At 38.4% G+C, this 14426-nt stretch overlaps 1 protein-coding gene across 2 annotated transcripts in view; it reads right to left on the bottom strand.

Annotated features, from left to right (window-relative positions):
- The window catches only part of lrrc4cb (leucine rich repeat containing 4C, genome duplicate b), a 47452-nt gene extending 38322 nt beyond the window's left edge, over positions 1-9130 (bottom strand). For both annotated transcript variants that reach the window (XM_041980043.1, XM_041980040.1), the window contains exon 1: positions 7911-9130. The gene's annotated coding sequence lies outside the window, so the exon portion shown is untranslated. The remainder of the gene's footprint in view (positions 1-7910) is intronic.
- Positions 9131-14426: the final 5296 nt, after the last annotated feature.

Genomic DNA, 14426 nt, shown 5'->3' with positions numbered 1-14426 from the left:
GCCAATCTAGCAGATTCCAGCAATGACAATCTGTGCTATTTGCCAAAGCAGTAATGAACTAGATATAAATTTTATTCTTACACTGATTCGGTAACTCCCATCATTGTATCATGAATCATGAATCAGTCTGTTCCTCGTGAGCTGCAACATGAAAGTCCATGCATGCATGGCTCTGAGTACTGTTAAGATATTCAAAGACATCTGAGCTAAATGAACTGGCAGGAGATAAAATGTATATTAATATGTGGGGAATTAGATAAATAGGGGGAAGCTAGAAGATAGAGGCAAAAAGAGGAGGGGGGCACTGAACATGAGAGAGATAGAGATTCATCATGACAGTCATCACTTCAGTTATTATCCGTAATTCTCATGGGGAATATCTCAGTAAGGCGGAGTAAATTTGACGCTGATAAGCCCACAATAAGATTTGCTCGCGCCATGAGGCAAAACCCTTTCAAGGGCTTCCTTGTACCTTCTCGAAGTTTGAACTTCCTGCCTCAATTGACTGATAATTCACATGGCTCTTGTTAGCGTTGGTTGGATTCTGCTTTGTAGCTGCGTTTTGAAGCAACATATCCAGGTGCTGCACAAACTGTTGATGGGATTTGATTTGCTCTCTTCGCTGCCCTCTGTGAGTCTCAGTCTAATTAGCACTATGAGCCAAACCACAAAATGTTAAGAGGAGAAGCATAACTTCTCACATCAGGACATCCTCCAGGAAGCTTCTAATGATGGAAAGCTGTGGGCCGTGAGTGGAGGCTGAGCAGCGGAGAGTTTAGTTTTACATAGAAAGAGGCAAATCACGGAAAATCTTTGGAGGCTAACAGTTTGAGCCACATTGCTCGAGGGATGCTAATGTATGTTGGGAATTCGTTATTCAGTTTACTGTTTTTATACCAACAACCTTTTGTTAAATTGCTATGAAATTTTATACAGACATGATGCACTGATTATCAATCCTACTCAATTTCATCTGATTAGTTCTTCTTTTGTGGTAGCAACAAGTGGTTTGTCTCATTTTAAAGAAATGTCCTGATGATAGTTTCTATAGATCACCAGGTTCCAGCTTGAGGATAAAACAGTACATAGTATTTTAAGTTGGGGACGGTTCAGTGTCCTGTAGAGGCAAAGTAAAGTGCAACTTCATTAACTTCAAAGATGCATCAAAAGGAGATGAAATTCAATCCTGTATTTTTCAACACTACAGCTCACCCCTTAGAGCTGAAAAAAAGTATAAAACTAACCACACAAAGTTTCTCTTGCAATGTAGTCTAAACTACTTCTAAACTGTCAACTCATATTCTCACTATATTCCACGTTTTGCAATATTTTGGCAAAGACTGGACTTGTTGGGAACATACTGACCATACAGATGGACGGAGGAGAACTGTGAAGAAATGCATTTATGGGGATTTTTACTTCTTCCATCTGGAGCTTTTAGTATTTTAAAACCAAGCTGCTACCAGCACAAAAAGCTAAATATTAACCATATATAAGAAAGATCTTTATATTCACAAGAAAGTTGTATGAATTAGTTTAGTTTTTAACTGTGTATGAAGACGCATTGAGCTATCAGTTAAATGGCAGTATGTGTTACTTAACTCTGAATTTGAAATGTAGTTTTTTTTCATTTTCTCATTGATTTGGTGTTTTTTTCTTTTCAATTTCTAATGTTGAGTCCGGCTGAGTTTAAGTGTGGTTTGAAAAAAAAATAAAAAATTAAAAAAATTCTTATGTGCCACTTTTAAAACAGGATCTTGTTCAAATCAGTTCTTTGCACAAATCAAATCTTTAAGCAGGTAAAAATGATATTACACTTTGCAGCGAGCGTACCAATCAGTGTGTAACAATGGCCAATAATTTAATACTCGCATTTAACATAATCATTTTGGCCATTTAAGAATTCATAAACCCAGTAATGTAATAAGTTACCAATGATGTAATAACTTTTTTTAAACAAATAATTTAAAGCATTTTCCCAATAATGTAATAAGTTATCATGTTATTGCTTAGTTATTGGCCTAGCATAAAAATAAATAAATAAAAACCTATTGAAAAAGTAATAACTGAAACCAAAATGAAATATTAGTGCAGTTTGAACTTTAAAATTATTTAAGATCACCATATTTGCAGGTTATTGCATTATTAGCTTTATTACAATCAAATGCCCAATATCATTACATTATTGAGAGATATTACATTATTGGTTGCTACAGACCTTAATAAAGACACAAGAAGCAGAAATATTACACAAATGTTACAGAACTGACATTTGAGCGACATCAAAGCCTTCAGAAAGATTACAGTAAGGGTTTACTTGGATATTTGCAAGTCAAAATATTTCAAGTTGTCTCAATTTAAGCTTACCTCATATGAACATTTTTTACTCATAACACTTAGTTCCCAGCATCATTCTGACCCCGTATGAATCCAAAGGGTCATGGAGCAATCACAACAGCCCAACCTGGAACTTCACATCAGTCTATGCAGATATAAAGTCAACATACATTTTATACATCATATGTTTTTTTATTATATGCTATATATTCTATACAATATGAAAACATTCTATAATCATTCAGGGATTAATGAAGGAATAAAGTACTGTAAATCAATAAATATTGTTTATATTTATGAATTATGAATTTTATACTAGTTTGTCATAGTTTGAGAAGTAAAAGTAAAATCAATCCACCACATACTTTTATTTGTCTTGGCTCTGATTGGCTAGTTGCTAGAGCCTGTGCAGGACTCATTGAATTGATTTAACTGATAAACCAGAGTTTCTTGTCACATTAAGATAGTCAACACAATTAAATGAATTGATGCAAGGCCTGGACACAGGCACGGTTGATGGTATTGTTAGCATATTACTAGGAGCTGTTCTGACATAAACAGCAGCTTTTAGTAGCTACAGAATATGTAGCCAATGAATAAAAAACAGTCTTGCTATAAACTGAATATCTGAACATAAACTGGACGTCAGTACATCTTTTGATTTGCAAATGGAATACACCACGCTGACTGGTATAAATAAACTGCACTAGGATAGATAAAGGAGGAGAAGATTCATTAAGACACGTCTTTGGCTTTGAACTTAACTAATCAGTGTCTAGTACTATCAACCCGGGTTCAGATCCTAAATGAATCAACGAAAGATCTCTCTGCAGCACTGGAACAGCTCTCATGATCAACAGCTTTCTGTAGTTTCTTGTTTGCTGATGTGATATCTCTTGGTTTTCGTTTTGTTCTTGCACTTTGAAGAAACTTTTGAATCGGTGCAAAAAAAAAATAAATATTAAAAAAAGTTGTAACATAGTTGTAGAAAAAAAATAAAAACGAAGACATAATTGCCCTGAAGATATTGTTTGCTGTGATTATGCATCCTTCAGAGCAGGGGGCGGAACTCAGCTGTGCCTCACATCACGACCCTGCCATACCCACTGTATAATCACAGAAAATATTGTTGACTTGTGCATTATTGTTAACTGTATATATTTAGGGTGTTGGGGAATCTGTGGAGCAATCTATAAAGGTCATTATGGCATTTTCAGAAAGTGGCTGGTTGCTGAAGAGGCAGAAACATGGTACCCGTAGACTGAACATACTCTGTCTATCACTGGAGCTGATTGCTGGCTTCATGCTGCAGGCCACTGCAGGCACATGGTACACAACACAGATGGCAAAGTAAGGCACCAACAGCCGCAGTCAAAACAATTATGACATTAGTGCCATAAGTTATCATTTTTTGTAGGAATAAGCAATGTCACTCTACATGAGTTGCACTTAATTGTAATGAATGATGACATACGTTGATACCACCATTTGTTGATTTAGAATTGCAAAATTGTGAGCGACACAGAGCAGGATTCACTGAATAATCCCCTTTCTGGTGCACAAAAGCACAACTTAAGCTGCTACAGTGAATACTAAGTCTCTCTCCAGCCTGGCATGCATTGGACTCTTTCACACCCGAGCGGTCCAACTCAGATCAGCCTGTCTCTTGACTCGACACAAACACATGTTTTCTAGAGGTACAACGAGGAAGATACAGAGAGCTATCTATCAAAATGGAGCCGAATGGAAATCAGTCTACTCTCAGACTTCATCCCACTCACTTGTCTGTGGCACAGAGACACACAGTGCAAATAAACATACATAGATATTCACAATCTCACCATATTTGTTAAGATCAAATGCACAATCATAGAGAAACTGGGCTGTTTTTCACTTTATCCAGACAGCCATATACAGACATAAATTAGCCCCACTCCCATCACCAATCCTCATATCACACAGAGAAGTATGTGAATGCCAAGGGGCAGATATAAATTGATGAAACAACAAAGCAGGGTCTGCATATAGTAAAACATATTCCTCAGAAAACTCTGACTGTCCTCATCAGTCACCAAAAGCATAAATGCAATGCAGAGGACACTTATTTGAAAATGAATCAGCATTTTTTGCTGTTGGCAGGTGAAAACCGAAGGCTTTCAAAAGCAGTAATTAATCTACGCTCTAATAGAGCTCACAGTAAACAGTTTAGCAAAGAATAACTTAATGTGGTTTAAATTAAAACCGCCATCAAGCAAAGAGACACTTATGCTTGATTGAGGGTTGGTCAATCATTTGCTAAATTAAGGGAAGTGCCATTTGAATTATTTGAGTTATTATTAATAGGAATTAATCCCCTGATTATGTTTTTCTCTTTATTTTTATAGACTGCTTGAAAATATTTTTAAAAAAGCTTTCCAGTTTCTCAAAGCCCAAGCTACTGTCTTTAAATTGCAATACCAAAACCCAAGGGTATACCATAAGGAAATAAGTAAATCTATCCATTAGCTACATCCGCTTGATCCCTCAGGGGGTCACAGAGGGCTGTTGTCTGTCCCAGCTGACATTGGGCGAGAGACAGGGAACACAGGTCGTCACTTCAAGACAAGGCCAACAAAGAGAGACAGACAAGCATGCATGCTTGTGCTCACATGTGGCCAGTTAACCTAACATCCATAATGGTGGACTGAAGGAAGGAAAAGAGGCACCTGGAAAATGCCCACACATGCCGACAGCTAACATGTAAATTCAACACAGAAGGTTCAAACCTTCTTGTTTTGAGGTGGCAGTGTTAACAGCTGCACCACAGAACCTTCTCTGCAAATTCGTCCTTTATATAATACAGAGCAAAAAGAAAATTTAGCTGTAGAATGCATTAACATGTTTTCTTCCTTTGATCATTTAAAGACCAATTTTTTCAGCACAGGATTAATCTTTGGCACATTTCAGCCATCAATGCCAGAACAAGTCCTACAAGCAGACTTTCTTGTCTTGAAAATGTCATACTGAAATTAGATTGAGACTTGGCTGCAGCACCAGTGAATTGTTATGAACTTTCTCCGATTGACACATGACCTAAGGATTTGGTAAAAAAGAGGGGAAAAAAATAAACAATCCCACTTTGGATGATTTGTCCTTTAACATTCTAATAAAGAAAACTGCACATATGTGTGTGACGGGTCCCTAAAATTACTCAGTGATTAGCATCCCACCAGGCTTAGCGTTGTGTGTAAAAACCCTGGGCAGGCTCATTATTTTGGTTCCTGTGGCTTAAAGAAAAGAGAAAAAAAAAGGCATGGAGTTTTATAAGAAGGCCAATTGTCAAAGTACATTTTGCTGGAGTGTCTGTGATATGTATTTACCTAAATGATGTTTGATACTATGACTAAAGTGACATAACTTGTACTGCCTCGGAAGAGCAGGGACATAGTACTTGACTGGGCCATTTCTGCATTGTTTCCAAAAGGAAAAAAAAGGCAGAAAAAGCTACATGAATCAACCCACTGTAGTGTTTGTCAGAGGAGTAAGAAAGCAGCTTGTCACTGCAAATTTATGGCGAAATATTATCACATATAGCATAAATTACCTCTTTTATGCAGCAGGTTGTGCAAGAACAAAAGCAGCATTTTAGTGAGGAGGAAAAAGCCTTGTAGATAGATGAGTCACCATTCACCCTGCTCTGTACCAGTGGTTGACTACATGTGTGTCACGCATGAAAAGAAATCCATTCAGCCAATGCTTATTTCCAACAGTGAAGGCTTCTGTCAGGGCTGTTGTAGTAAGCAGCCCTGGTATGGTTTACATTCATTTGGTCCCTTAACTGGCAAGTTAACGCCAAACCTTTACAACACTCATCAGGATGATGACATGTCTTATGTTTTGGTGTTTTTCTCCTGATGACCGAGGAATTTAACAAGGTGATAAACCAAAACTCTGAAGCTGTGACGAGTCTCACGGTTGTTTGCCAAGCGTGAATGTTTATCACCCTTAATGACAACAAATTCTCAACCAAGCAGAAAATTATACTTAATCTAGAAAAAAAAAAAAAAAAAAACAGCTGCCATGAATCTCTCCAGTTGAGCTTCACTTTTTTTTCAAGAATAGTAGCTCAGTGTGGCAGCTTGGGTAGCCCATTGCCCTACTGTGACACTTACGAGTGCATGGCCTTAATTTTAGCACTTAGAAGCAAATTACTGAGCACTGAAATAAGATATCAGCAGATTTTGAGACACAGTGCAGAATGTGATCCAATTTTGAATCACATGAAGAAAAACCATTTAAAATAATTTCTTAAAGAGCAGTATTTTTGTCCACATGAGACATAAAGCTAAGTATTTATGAAAACCCTTTCTTCTCCTTTAAATTACAAATTCTCTTTCATTTCTAGCATATAAAGTACCCAAAGATATTAACTCATAAATGTTCTGACGGGTACCAGGGCTAATTTTAATTATCCTGTAATTCTCAGACTGAATTCACAAATGATTCACCCCTCCGTGTAGTTATCAAAGAGCCAAACTGATCAAAAAGGTTTTATGGGAGTTATTGCATATTGGGTTGGCAATTCTCTTGCATGCATGCAAATATTATGTGTAATATGGTGTGTCCTTCATTTTACAGGCTGGTTGTAAAATTGCCAGATGTGAATATGACAGGGTGCACTTGAGGATGAGTCGGTTCAGGTTTAAGTGGAAAGCTTTTGGCTGCAGCAGCACTGGCAATTTTAGTTGTGATGTCAGTGCTCTAAATGCAGGTCCCTCTTTCCATTTCAACCAGAGCAATTTCAGCACCACACACTGATGGACAGCTCCTGTTCACATATTCCAAACCCAAAGCAACAACTCCAAGACTTGAAGGTTTTTTGTTTGAATGCATTCTGGTTAACCAGCTCAGACTGGTGGGGAGAAATAAGCTCATTCTGCTAGAGGTGCATCATCCGCGGGTGGCTTGGCCGAGGTTTTGATTCAGTCACACTGGGTCAACACGCAGAAGCGTGAAGAAAAAAGAAATACAGCAGCAGATTTCTATAACTTTAAGCATAACCTGAAGAACTCAAAGCGCCCTTCACATGGAGCAGCCAGTCCACCTGGCCAATCAGGCGCCCTTCTTGCTGCAAACGTGAATGCTGAGAATACCTGAACTGAATTTGAATTACCATATGACGTAGGCCGTTTTCTATCAGTAATGTCCTACTGGCAACAGGGACTACCACAGACTCGTATCTCTACCAAGCGCTCAAACGCACAATTTGTTGCACCAGTTACCCTCACATTTCCTCAACCCCCTCTCTGTTCCTATCTTTATTTCTCTATATTTATATCTCGCACACCTTCAGTAACGCGCACAAACCCTCCTCAAAAGAGAATGCGACAGATCCCATAACCTACAGAGATCAGGGCATGAAAAGTGTTTTTCTTTTATCTATATATAAATAGATTTTTTTAACATTAAAGTCTGGGAGCCGATCGCAAATCATGGGTTGAATGACGATTGAAGATTGTTCAACATAGGGATATAAAAAGCAAATCACGTCAAAATGAAGGCTGAATTTGGACCGAATTCAATGCTATACTTACGCATTTTGTCGAATAAATGAAGACGAGAACGGTGCAGGGAAAATCAGCAAGGCCCCCGTCCACGTTTTCAAGATCTGCTGTGCGACCGAGACACAAATCTCCATGTGAAAAGGGTTGGAGGCTGCAGCAGTCCACGTCTCCCCTCTCGATCACAAGTCAAGATGCTCGCCCGCAAAAAACGCCGAACACTCAGGGAGAGTTGCGCGTATCTGCGGTGCCGACACCATTCCCTCGGATGAAACGCATGCCGAATAAAAAAAAGAAAAAAAGAAAGAAAGAAAGAAAGAAAAAGAAGTCCCTCAAAGGACCAGCAGTAACCTCCTGGACTTGAAGATATTCCTCTGGACTGAGGAAGAGGAAATCCTGCAGAGTTTCTGATGGGCAGTCAAGTCCTTCTAGGCCGCCTTTCCCCCCTCCCCTCAAGCCAGTCACAGTCCAAAACTGACTTCCAACCAATGTGTTGAGAAAAAAAGGACCAAAAGAAAAAGAATCAAACAACTAAACTAAACTGAAAGTGGAAGTCTGACTGTGGTTTTCTCCAATCAGATGAACAGAATCAGAGAGCAGACCTGACAACATTTACCTATTTAAAACATTGTGGAGAAGGTCAGCTCAAAAAAAGAGGCACAGAAGCGCCCTACAAAAGGAAAAAAAAGGGGGGAAAATCATGAGAACGCCTATTGGATAAAATGAAGGATATCCGTCCCACTGCAACCATCACACGCGTCGCATCAGTACAAATGGGTTGCTATAGGCTGCTCTGAAAATCGCAGAGCATATGGCACACGGCGTTTTTCTGTCGAGCAGAGCCGGGAAGATTTCTACGGGTGCTATTTTCCCCACAAAAGCAGTTCGTTGTATTGATTACATAAGTAATAATTCCGCCTGTCAGGGAGCCAGTGTCCGATCCGCGTGGTGAGAAAGTATCATCCGTGTGTGTTGCAAATAAAACGTTTATTTATTTATTTATTTACTTTATTATTATTATTATTTCCTTTGCCACCGAATCCTAATGGTCCCCCAGCTCGCCGCAGTCCATGACTTGAATGGCGAGCACGTTGAATTCGCGGTCTCCAGGCACAGATCTACCGCACGCGTGTGTGTGACTCACATGCGCGTGCGCGTGACTGAGTAGGTACGCGCTTGTGTAGGCGTGAGCGTGTTCCTGTATCGCCCACGGACCACTTTAACTTTGACCACTTTCCCTGCGCGTCCATCTGCCCATTTAAATCAACCCAGCGGTCGTTAATTATCAGGGATCAATAGCATTAACGCATAAAGCCCGAATCAGATGTGTCTGAGTGTGTCTTTGCGTGCACGTATGTGTGTGCGCGTGTGTTTCAGTTGTTGATGAGGTATGGTTGCCACCTACAGGCGTTATTCTCTAGTCAGTCATCCAAAACGGACCATTTCCACAGTCAGCATCCACAAATAAATTCACACTCAACATGTAGAGATCGCATCCCTCCTCCACTTTGAAAGCACAGATTGAACACGAGCATATCCCATCAAAACAACACAAATATCTTTACTTTTAGGCAACAAAATCATTAAATAAATACCTTATTTATATTTATAATACAAAAAAACAATACTTATTATGATTATTTTTAACTGCAAACAGTCTATTTAACAAACCACACACCAGTGAGGTTGAAATCGTCTTAGAGATACTTTATTCACTGGAAAGACCAGTGAACAAACCTCTCAGGATGGTGCTGCATAGAAGGTGAAGTTTAGTGACTTAAAGATAGACAGAAGTAAGTTGTTTCATTTGCTCTGAGATGAAGAGCCTGTCTCATTAAGTGGCATAATGAACCACAAGTCGGCCATGTGTCAAAGAGGCTCCTGGCCGCTGAGGCCACAGTGCTTTTAGAGATTGAGAAAGAGAGAGAGAGTAAAGACGAATATAAATCAGCCTTAATGTTATTTTGATTACTTCAATTCAGGTGATAGTTGAAGGAACGTTTGTGTAGCAACTAAAGTAAATAATAACAGTTCATCTACAGGGAAAAGCCTATAAATTCTGTAATTTACATGAAAAAGTAAAAGCACTGTTTCACAAAGGGCAGGACGAGTCAAATGAATGATTTGATGAGTATGGAAATGAGGTGAATGTGTGGTCTCCACTTACACGTCAAAAGATGAGCTAATAGGGGGACTTTGAGCTGAAGAGTTTTACAATGCTCTCAATTTCTATTCTATTCTATTCTATACTGTAATTAATGATTTGCTTTTTGTATTAGTTATCCAACAGTTAATTACTCAATAATAATTGTAGCATTAAACTAATACTGTTGTTTTAATTAAAATGTGTGCCTGAAAGTAAACAGAATGTTTTAATTTCTGTTTGGAAAACTGTCTTGTTTGCCACTTTGGTGGTTATGTTAGGCTGCAGTGTCCCCATACAGAAAAAGAAATAGTTTGATCAACCAAGTGTTGAACTCTGGAATCATCACAGTGCACACATATCATAAATTGTTGTTCTGTCTGAACCATGAATGTCAACCTGCTGGTGGCTAGCGGAAACGTCACGGACGGTCAGACAGAATCATCATCTGTGGAAAGTAAATGTCTGTAAGAAATTTCATGACAATCCATCCCATAGTATTTCAGTGAGGTAGACAAACCGGCCAGAATACCAAACGCTGCCCTCCCGACAGCTTCACTGCCACTGAGACTGAGGCAGTTAATTAAACAATTAATTGGTATTCAAAAGAGTTGCAAATGAAATGTCTGTTGCCTTTTACATATCTATTAATCAGCTAATTGATTCAGCCCTAGAGGAAATATCATTTGTTTGAATGTCATTCCAGAGACTTCTATAATTTATGCCACTGAAGACTAAGGCAGTTTTCGGAGATCACAGTGTCCCAGTATCTTGCTGGGACTCTGGATTTTCCCGTTCCTTTTTTGTTTTGTTTTGTTTTGTTTTGTTTTTTTTCTACATCTTTCTGTCTTGGGATCTCATCACTGCATCTGTGACAAGCGCTATTTTTATTTTCCACGTTTATAATCCAGACTCATTTTAAAACAAATGTATTTAACTTTCTCACTGATAACAGGATAACTGGCAAAGAAAACAGAATCACCTTTTTTCAAGCTGCAGCACATTGTTCTTTTATCAGTGATCTTTGAAATTCTTGCTCAGCTATACTGGAGTCCACCAGTGCTTCCAGGAAATTATTGGACAAGAAGTAGGGATGACACATACCGGCTTTCTACTGTCTCATATTTGATGTTGTATATTGGAGAGAAAACCAAGCTGTGAACTCTACAGAATTATCTAAGTCTTGCAGGGCAGGACTGTGTCCTGCTGGACTATCGACATGAAAAGGACTTTGAGGAAATGTATGCATCCTTTGAGGAGCCCAAAAGCACAGCAATCTCTACCATTCTGCAATGGAAGAAACAAAATGAAACCAAGTACATTCTTTTTAGATCTGCTCCGTGCTCAGCTTAACTGAGCAATCGGGGGAAAAGGGGCCTTAGGAAGGCAGGTACAAGCCTGAAGCAATGATGAAAGACATTTTTTAGAGTTGGAGGGAACCTTACAGAAGGACAACTATTATTGCAACACTCCACCAATCAGGTCATTGTGGTAAATCAGCCTTACAGAATCCATCCTTTGCTAACAGGCAAATAACAACCAGTGTTCGTCAAAAGTTATCTGAGAAACTGTTGGACCATTAAAAGTAAAATTCTCTGGTATGATTAAAGAAAAATTCAACAATTTCTTCACAAGTCCCAATGAAGCATCACATTAATAACATAATCACCACAGTTAAACATGATGCATCAGCATAATGCTGATGGGATGTTTCCCTGCCATAGCAGCTGGGAGACAACTAGAACAATATAGCTCAGCCTTTTGTTGATGTACTCAGGTTATCAGACTAAGTTAAAATTTTACATTTCTACAAAGTCCTGACTAAACTCAAACCCAGTATGTTCTTGCCAAGTCTGTTGGATGAAACCAAGAAGGGAATAACAGCTTACATTTATATTATAGACTTACAGTATTTCAACTTTACATTGCCATGTGAAGATTTGTGGGTATACCGAGGAGAAACTAAATCATCTGGATCAGTTTCAGGAAAAGTAAAACATTTAACAAAATGTGGAACAGCTGAAAGGGTCTGACAGCTTTCTGTTGTCAGCACTGTGCGACTTCAGAAGCTGATGTTCAACTGAATCATGGGTTTATTCATTAAAACTGTCACATGATTTTTTTTTCAATATGTTAGAAATAAAAATTCAGTTCAGCTTTATTTGTATACGTCAGCTCAGGGCTTTTTACAATCCATTGTCATCCAATCACTATTCAAACAACCCAATTCATAAAGAATAATAATCTAGCTGAGGAAACCAACAGACTGCATCAAAACTAAACTTCGATTTGATCCTCCATCCTGAGCATCCATGGGGCAATAGTGGAATAGAAAAAAAAACCTTTTAATAGGAAGGAAACGCCTAGAACAGAACCTGGCTGATGGAGGGTGGCCATCTCCCTGAAGAAGTTAGGGTGGAGAGGACAGGAAAGGGAGACCAACAGGCAGCACAACTTTTATCCAGGAATACCAGCTGAGTGAGGAAAAATACGTTAATGATGCAAATACTGTCATCTGTTTATACATGGAAGATAAAGAGCAGAGAGATGAAAAGCTCAGTGCATCATGGGACATCCCTTAGCAGTCTAAGCCTATGGCAGCATAACTAAGAGATGGCTAACCACCCCTAACTTTAAGATGTATCAAAAAGGATGGCTTTAAGCCTAACCTTAAAGGTAGAAATGGTGTCTGCCTCCCGAACCTAAACTGGGAGCTGGTTCCATAAGAAAGAGGCCTGATAGCTGAACGCTCTGCCTCCCATTCGACTCTTATAGACTCTAGTAAATCTGCAGTCTGAGAGCAAAGTGCTCTGTTGGGTAAGAATATATGGAACTTTTAGATCTTTGATATACAATGGAGCCTGGTCATGGAGAGATTTACATGTGAGGAAAAGAATTTTAAATTATATCCTAGATTTAACAGGGAGGCAATGAAGAGAAAATAAAAATGGAGAAATACGATCTCTCCTGCTAGTTCCCATCAGAACCCTTGCTGCAGCATTTTGGATCAGCTGGAGATTTTTCAAGGCACATTTGGAACAGCCTATTAATAAGGAAGTGCAGCAGTCCAATCTGAAAATAATGAAAGCATGGACTAGTTTTTCTGCATCCCTCTGACAGGATGTTCCTAATTTTAGCAATATTATGTCCATGGAAGAATATATCTCCAATATATATTAAATTAAAGACATAACTTACAGCATTAAGAGATTAAATAGACAATTTTTAAAAGATAATATGGTTAAAAAGACTAAATGTGACCTTTGGTCCATATTTCTATATTTTTCAATGGATTCACACAGCTTTAGTTGCTTAAATTGAAAACACTTCCAACACTCTCATAAAACATATAAGAGCTTTTCCCTCATCTGTGAATGTCAGTGCTTTCCCCCTCATGCATAACTAAAAGGGTAGTTTGTCAGAACACAAGGCAATTTCACATAGATTAAATATAATCCTGATCTAAGTAGCTAAATCAGCGGAAATCTTGGCTGAGATTATTTCATTGCCTCAGATGCAGGTGCACAAAACTGGACCTTTATATGTTCCATATTTCACATATTTGGGGCATAATTGGTCTTAACCTCAATATTATTTTTCATACATGGCACTAATATTATGTGCTAATGTTACATAAGAAACTTTTAGTCTCCTGTACAAACACTGTATTTTCAGCTCTGAGCATTTTATTTATGCTTTGATGAAATATGAATTTTAATTCCTCGATCTCTCGAGCAGGAAAAATGAAAAATAAAAGTGGAGGGAAAAGGGGGTGGGGGCTGGGGGGTGCAAACCCTGCATAGCTTTAAATGAAAGCCTCAGCAGATATGTACCATCAAATCAATGTCAACCGCATGCTGGTTTAAATATGTACTCCCTCATTATAATGTTGTTCCTACAAGGACAGTATAAATATACCGTGTGTCTGGTTTAGATCTTTGAATCTATAGAACATCAACATTCTGCGTAAGTGCCAAAGATTTCCTGCCCACAAATCTCCTCTGAGGTGTAAATCAACACTTGGAGCTTGAAGGATATTTGACAGTTTCTGTTACTTGTTTTTCTATGTATTGTTTTAAACTAATTTCATTAAAAATGTTTGGATGAAAGCCATATAACCAATGTATGGAACAATATGTCCACAGTTAGCCAGAAATTAGCCAGAAACTTTTGAAACCACAGATGCCAACTATCTGGGTATTATTAATTGGATGTGTCCTTACTTTGGTTTTCTAAATCCAATCTGTTCTCAACAAACAGATGTCTTATAAAACAAAATACAATGGGCAAGACTTTTTATATCTTAGCTGAACTTCAAATATTGTGCAGCTGATTCCTGTTTTTTCCCCATAAAACTAGGGAGCGAAAGTAATTATATTTATGGGGAAGTGAAACTGTGTGATGAT

The sequence above is a fragment of the Melanotaenia boesemani genome, chromosome 1 (genome assembly GCF_017639745.1).
Source record: "Melanotaenia boesemani isolate fMelBoe1 chromosome 1, fMelBoe1.pri, whole genome shotgun sequence".
In the NCBI taxonomy this organism is placed as follows: domain Eukaryota; kingdom Metazoa; phylum Chordata; class Actinopteri; order Atheriniformes; family Melanotaeniidae; genus Melanotaenia; species Melanotaenia boesemani.
This window is presented reverse-complemented; position numbering and strand designations above follow the sequence as displayed.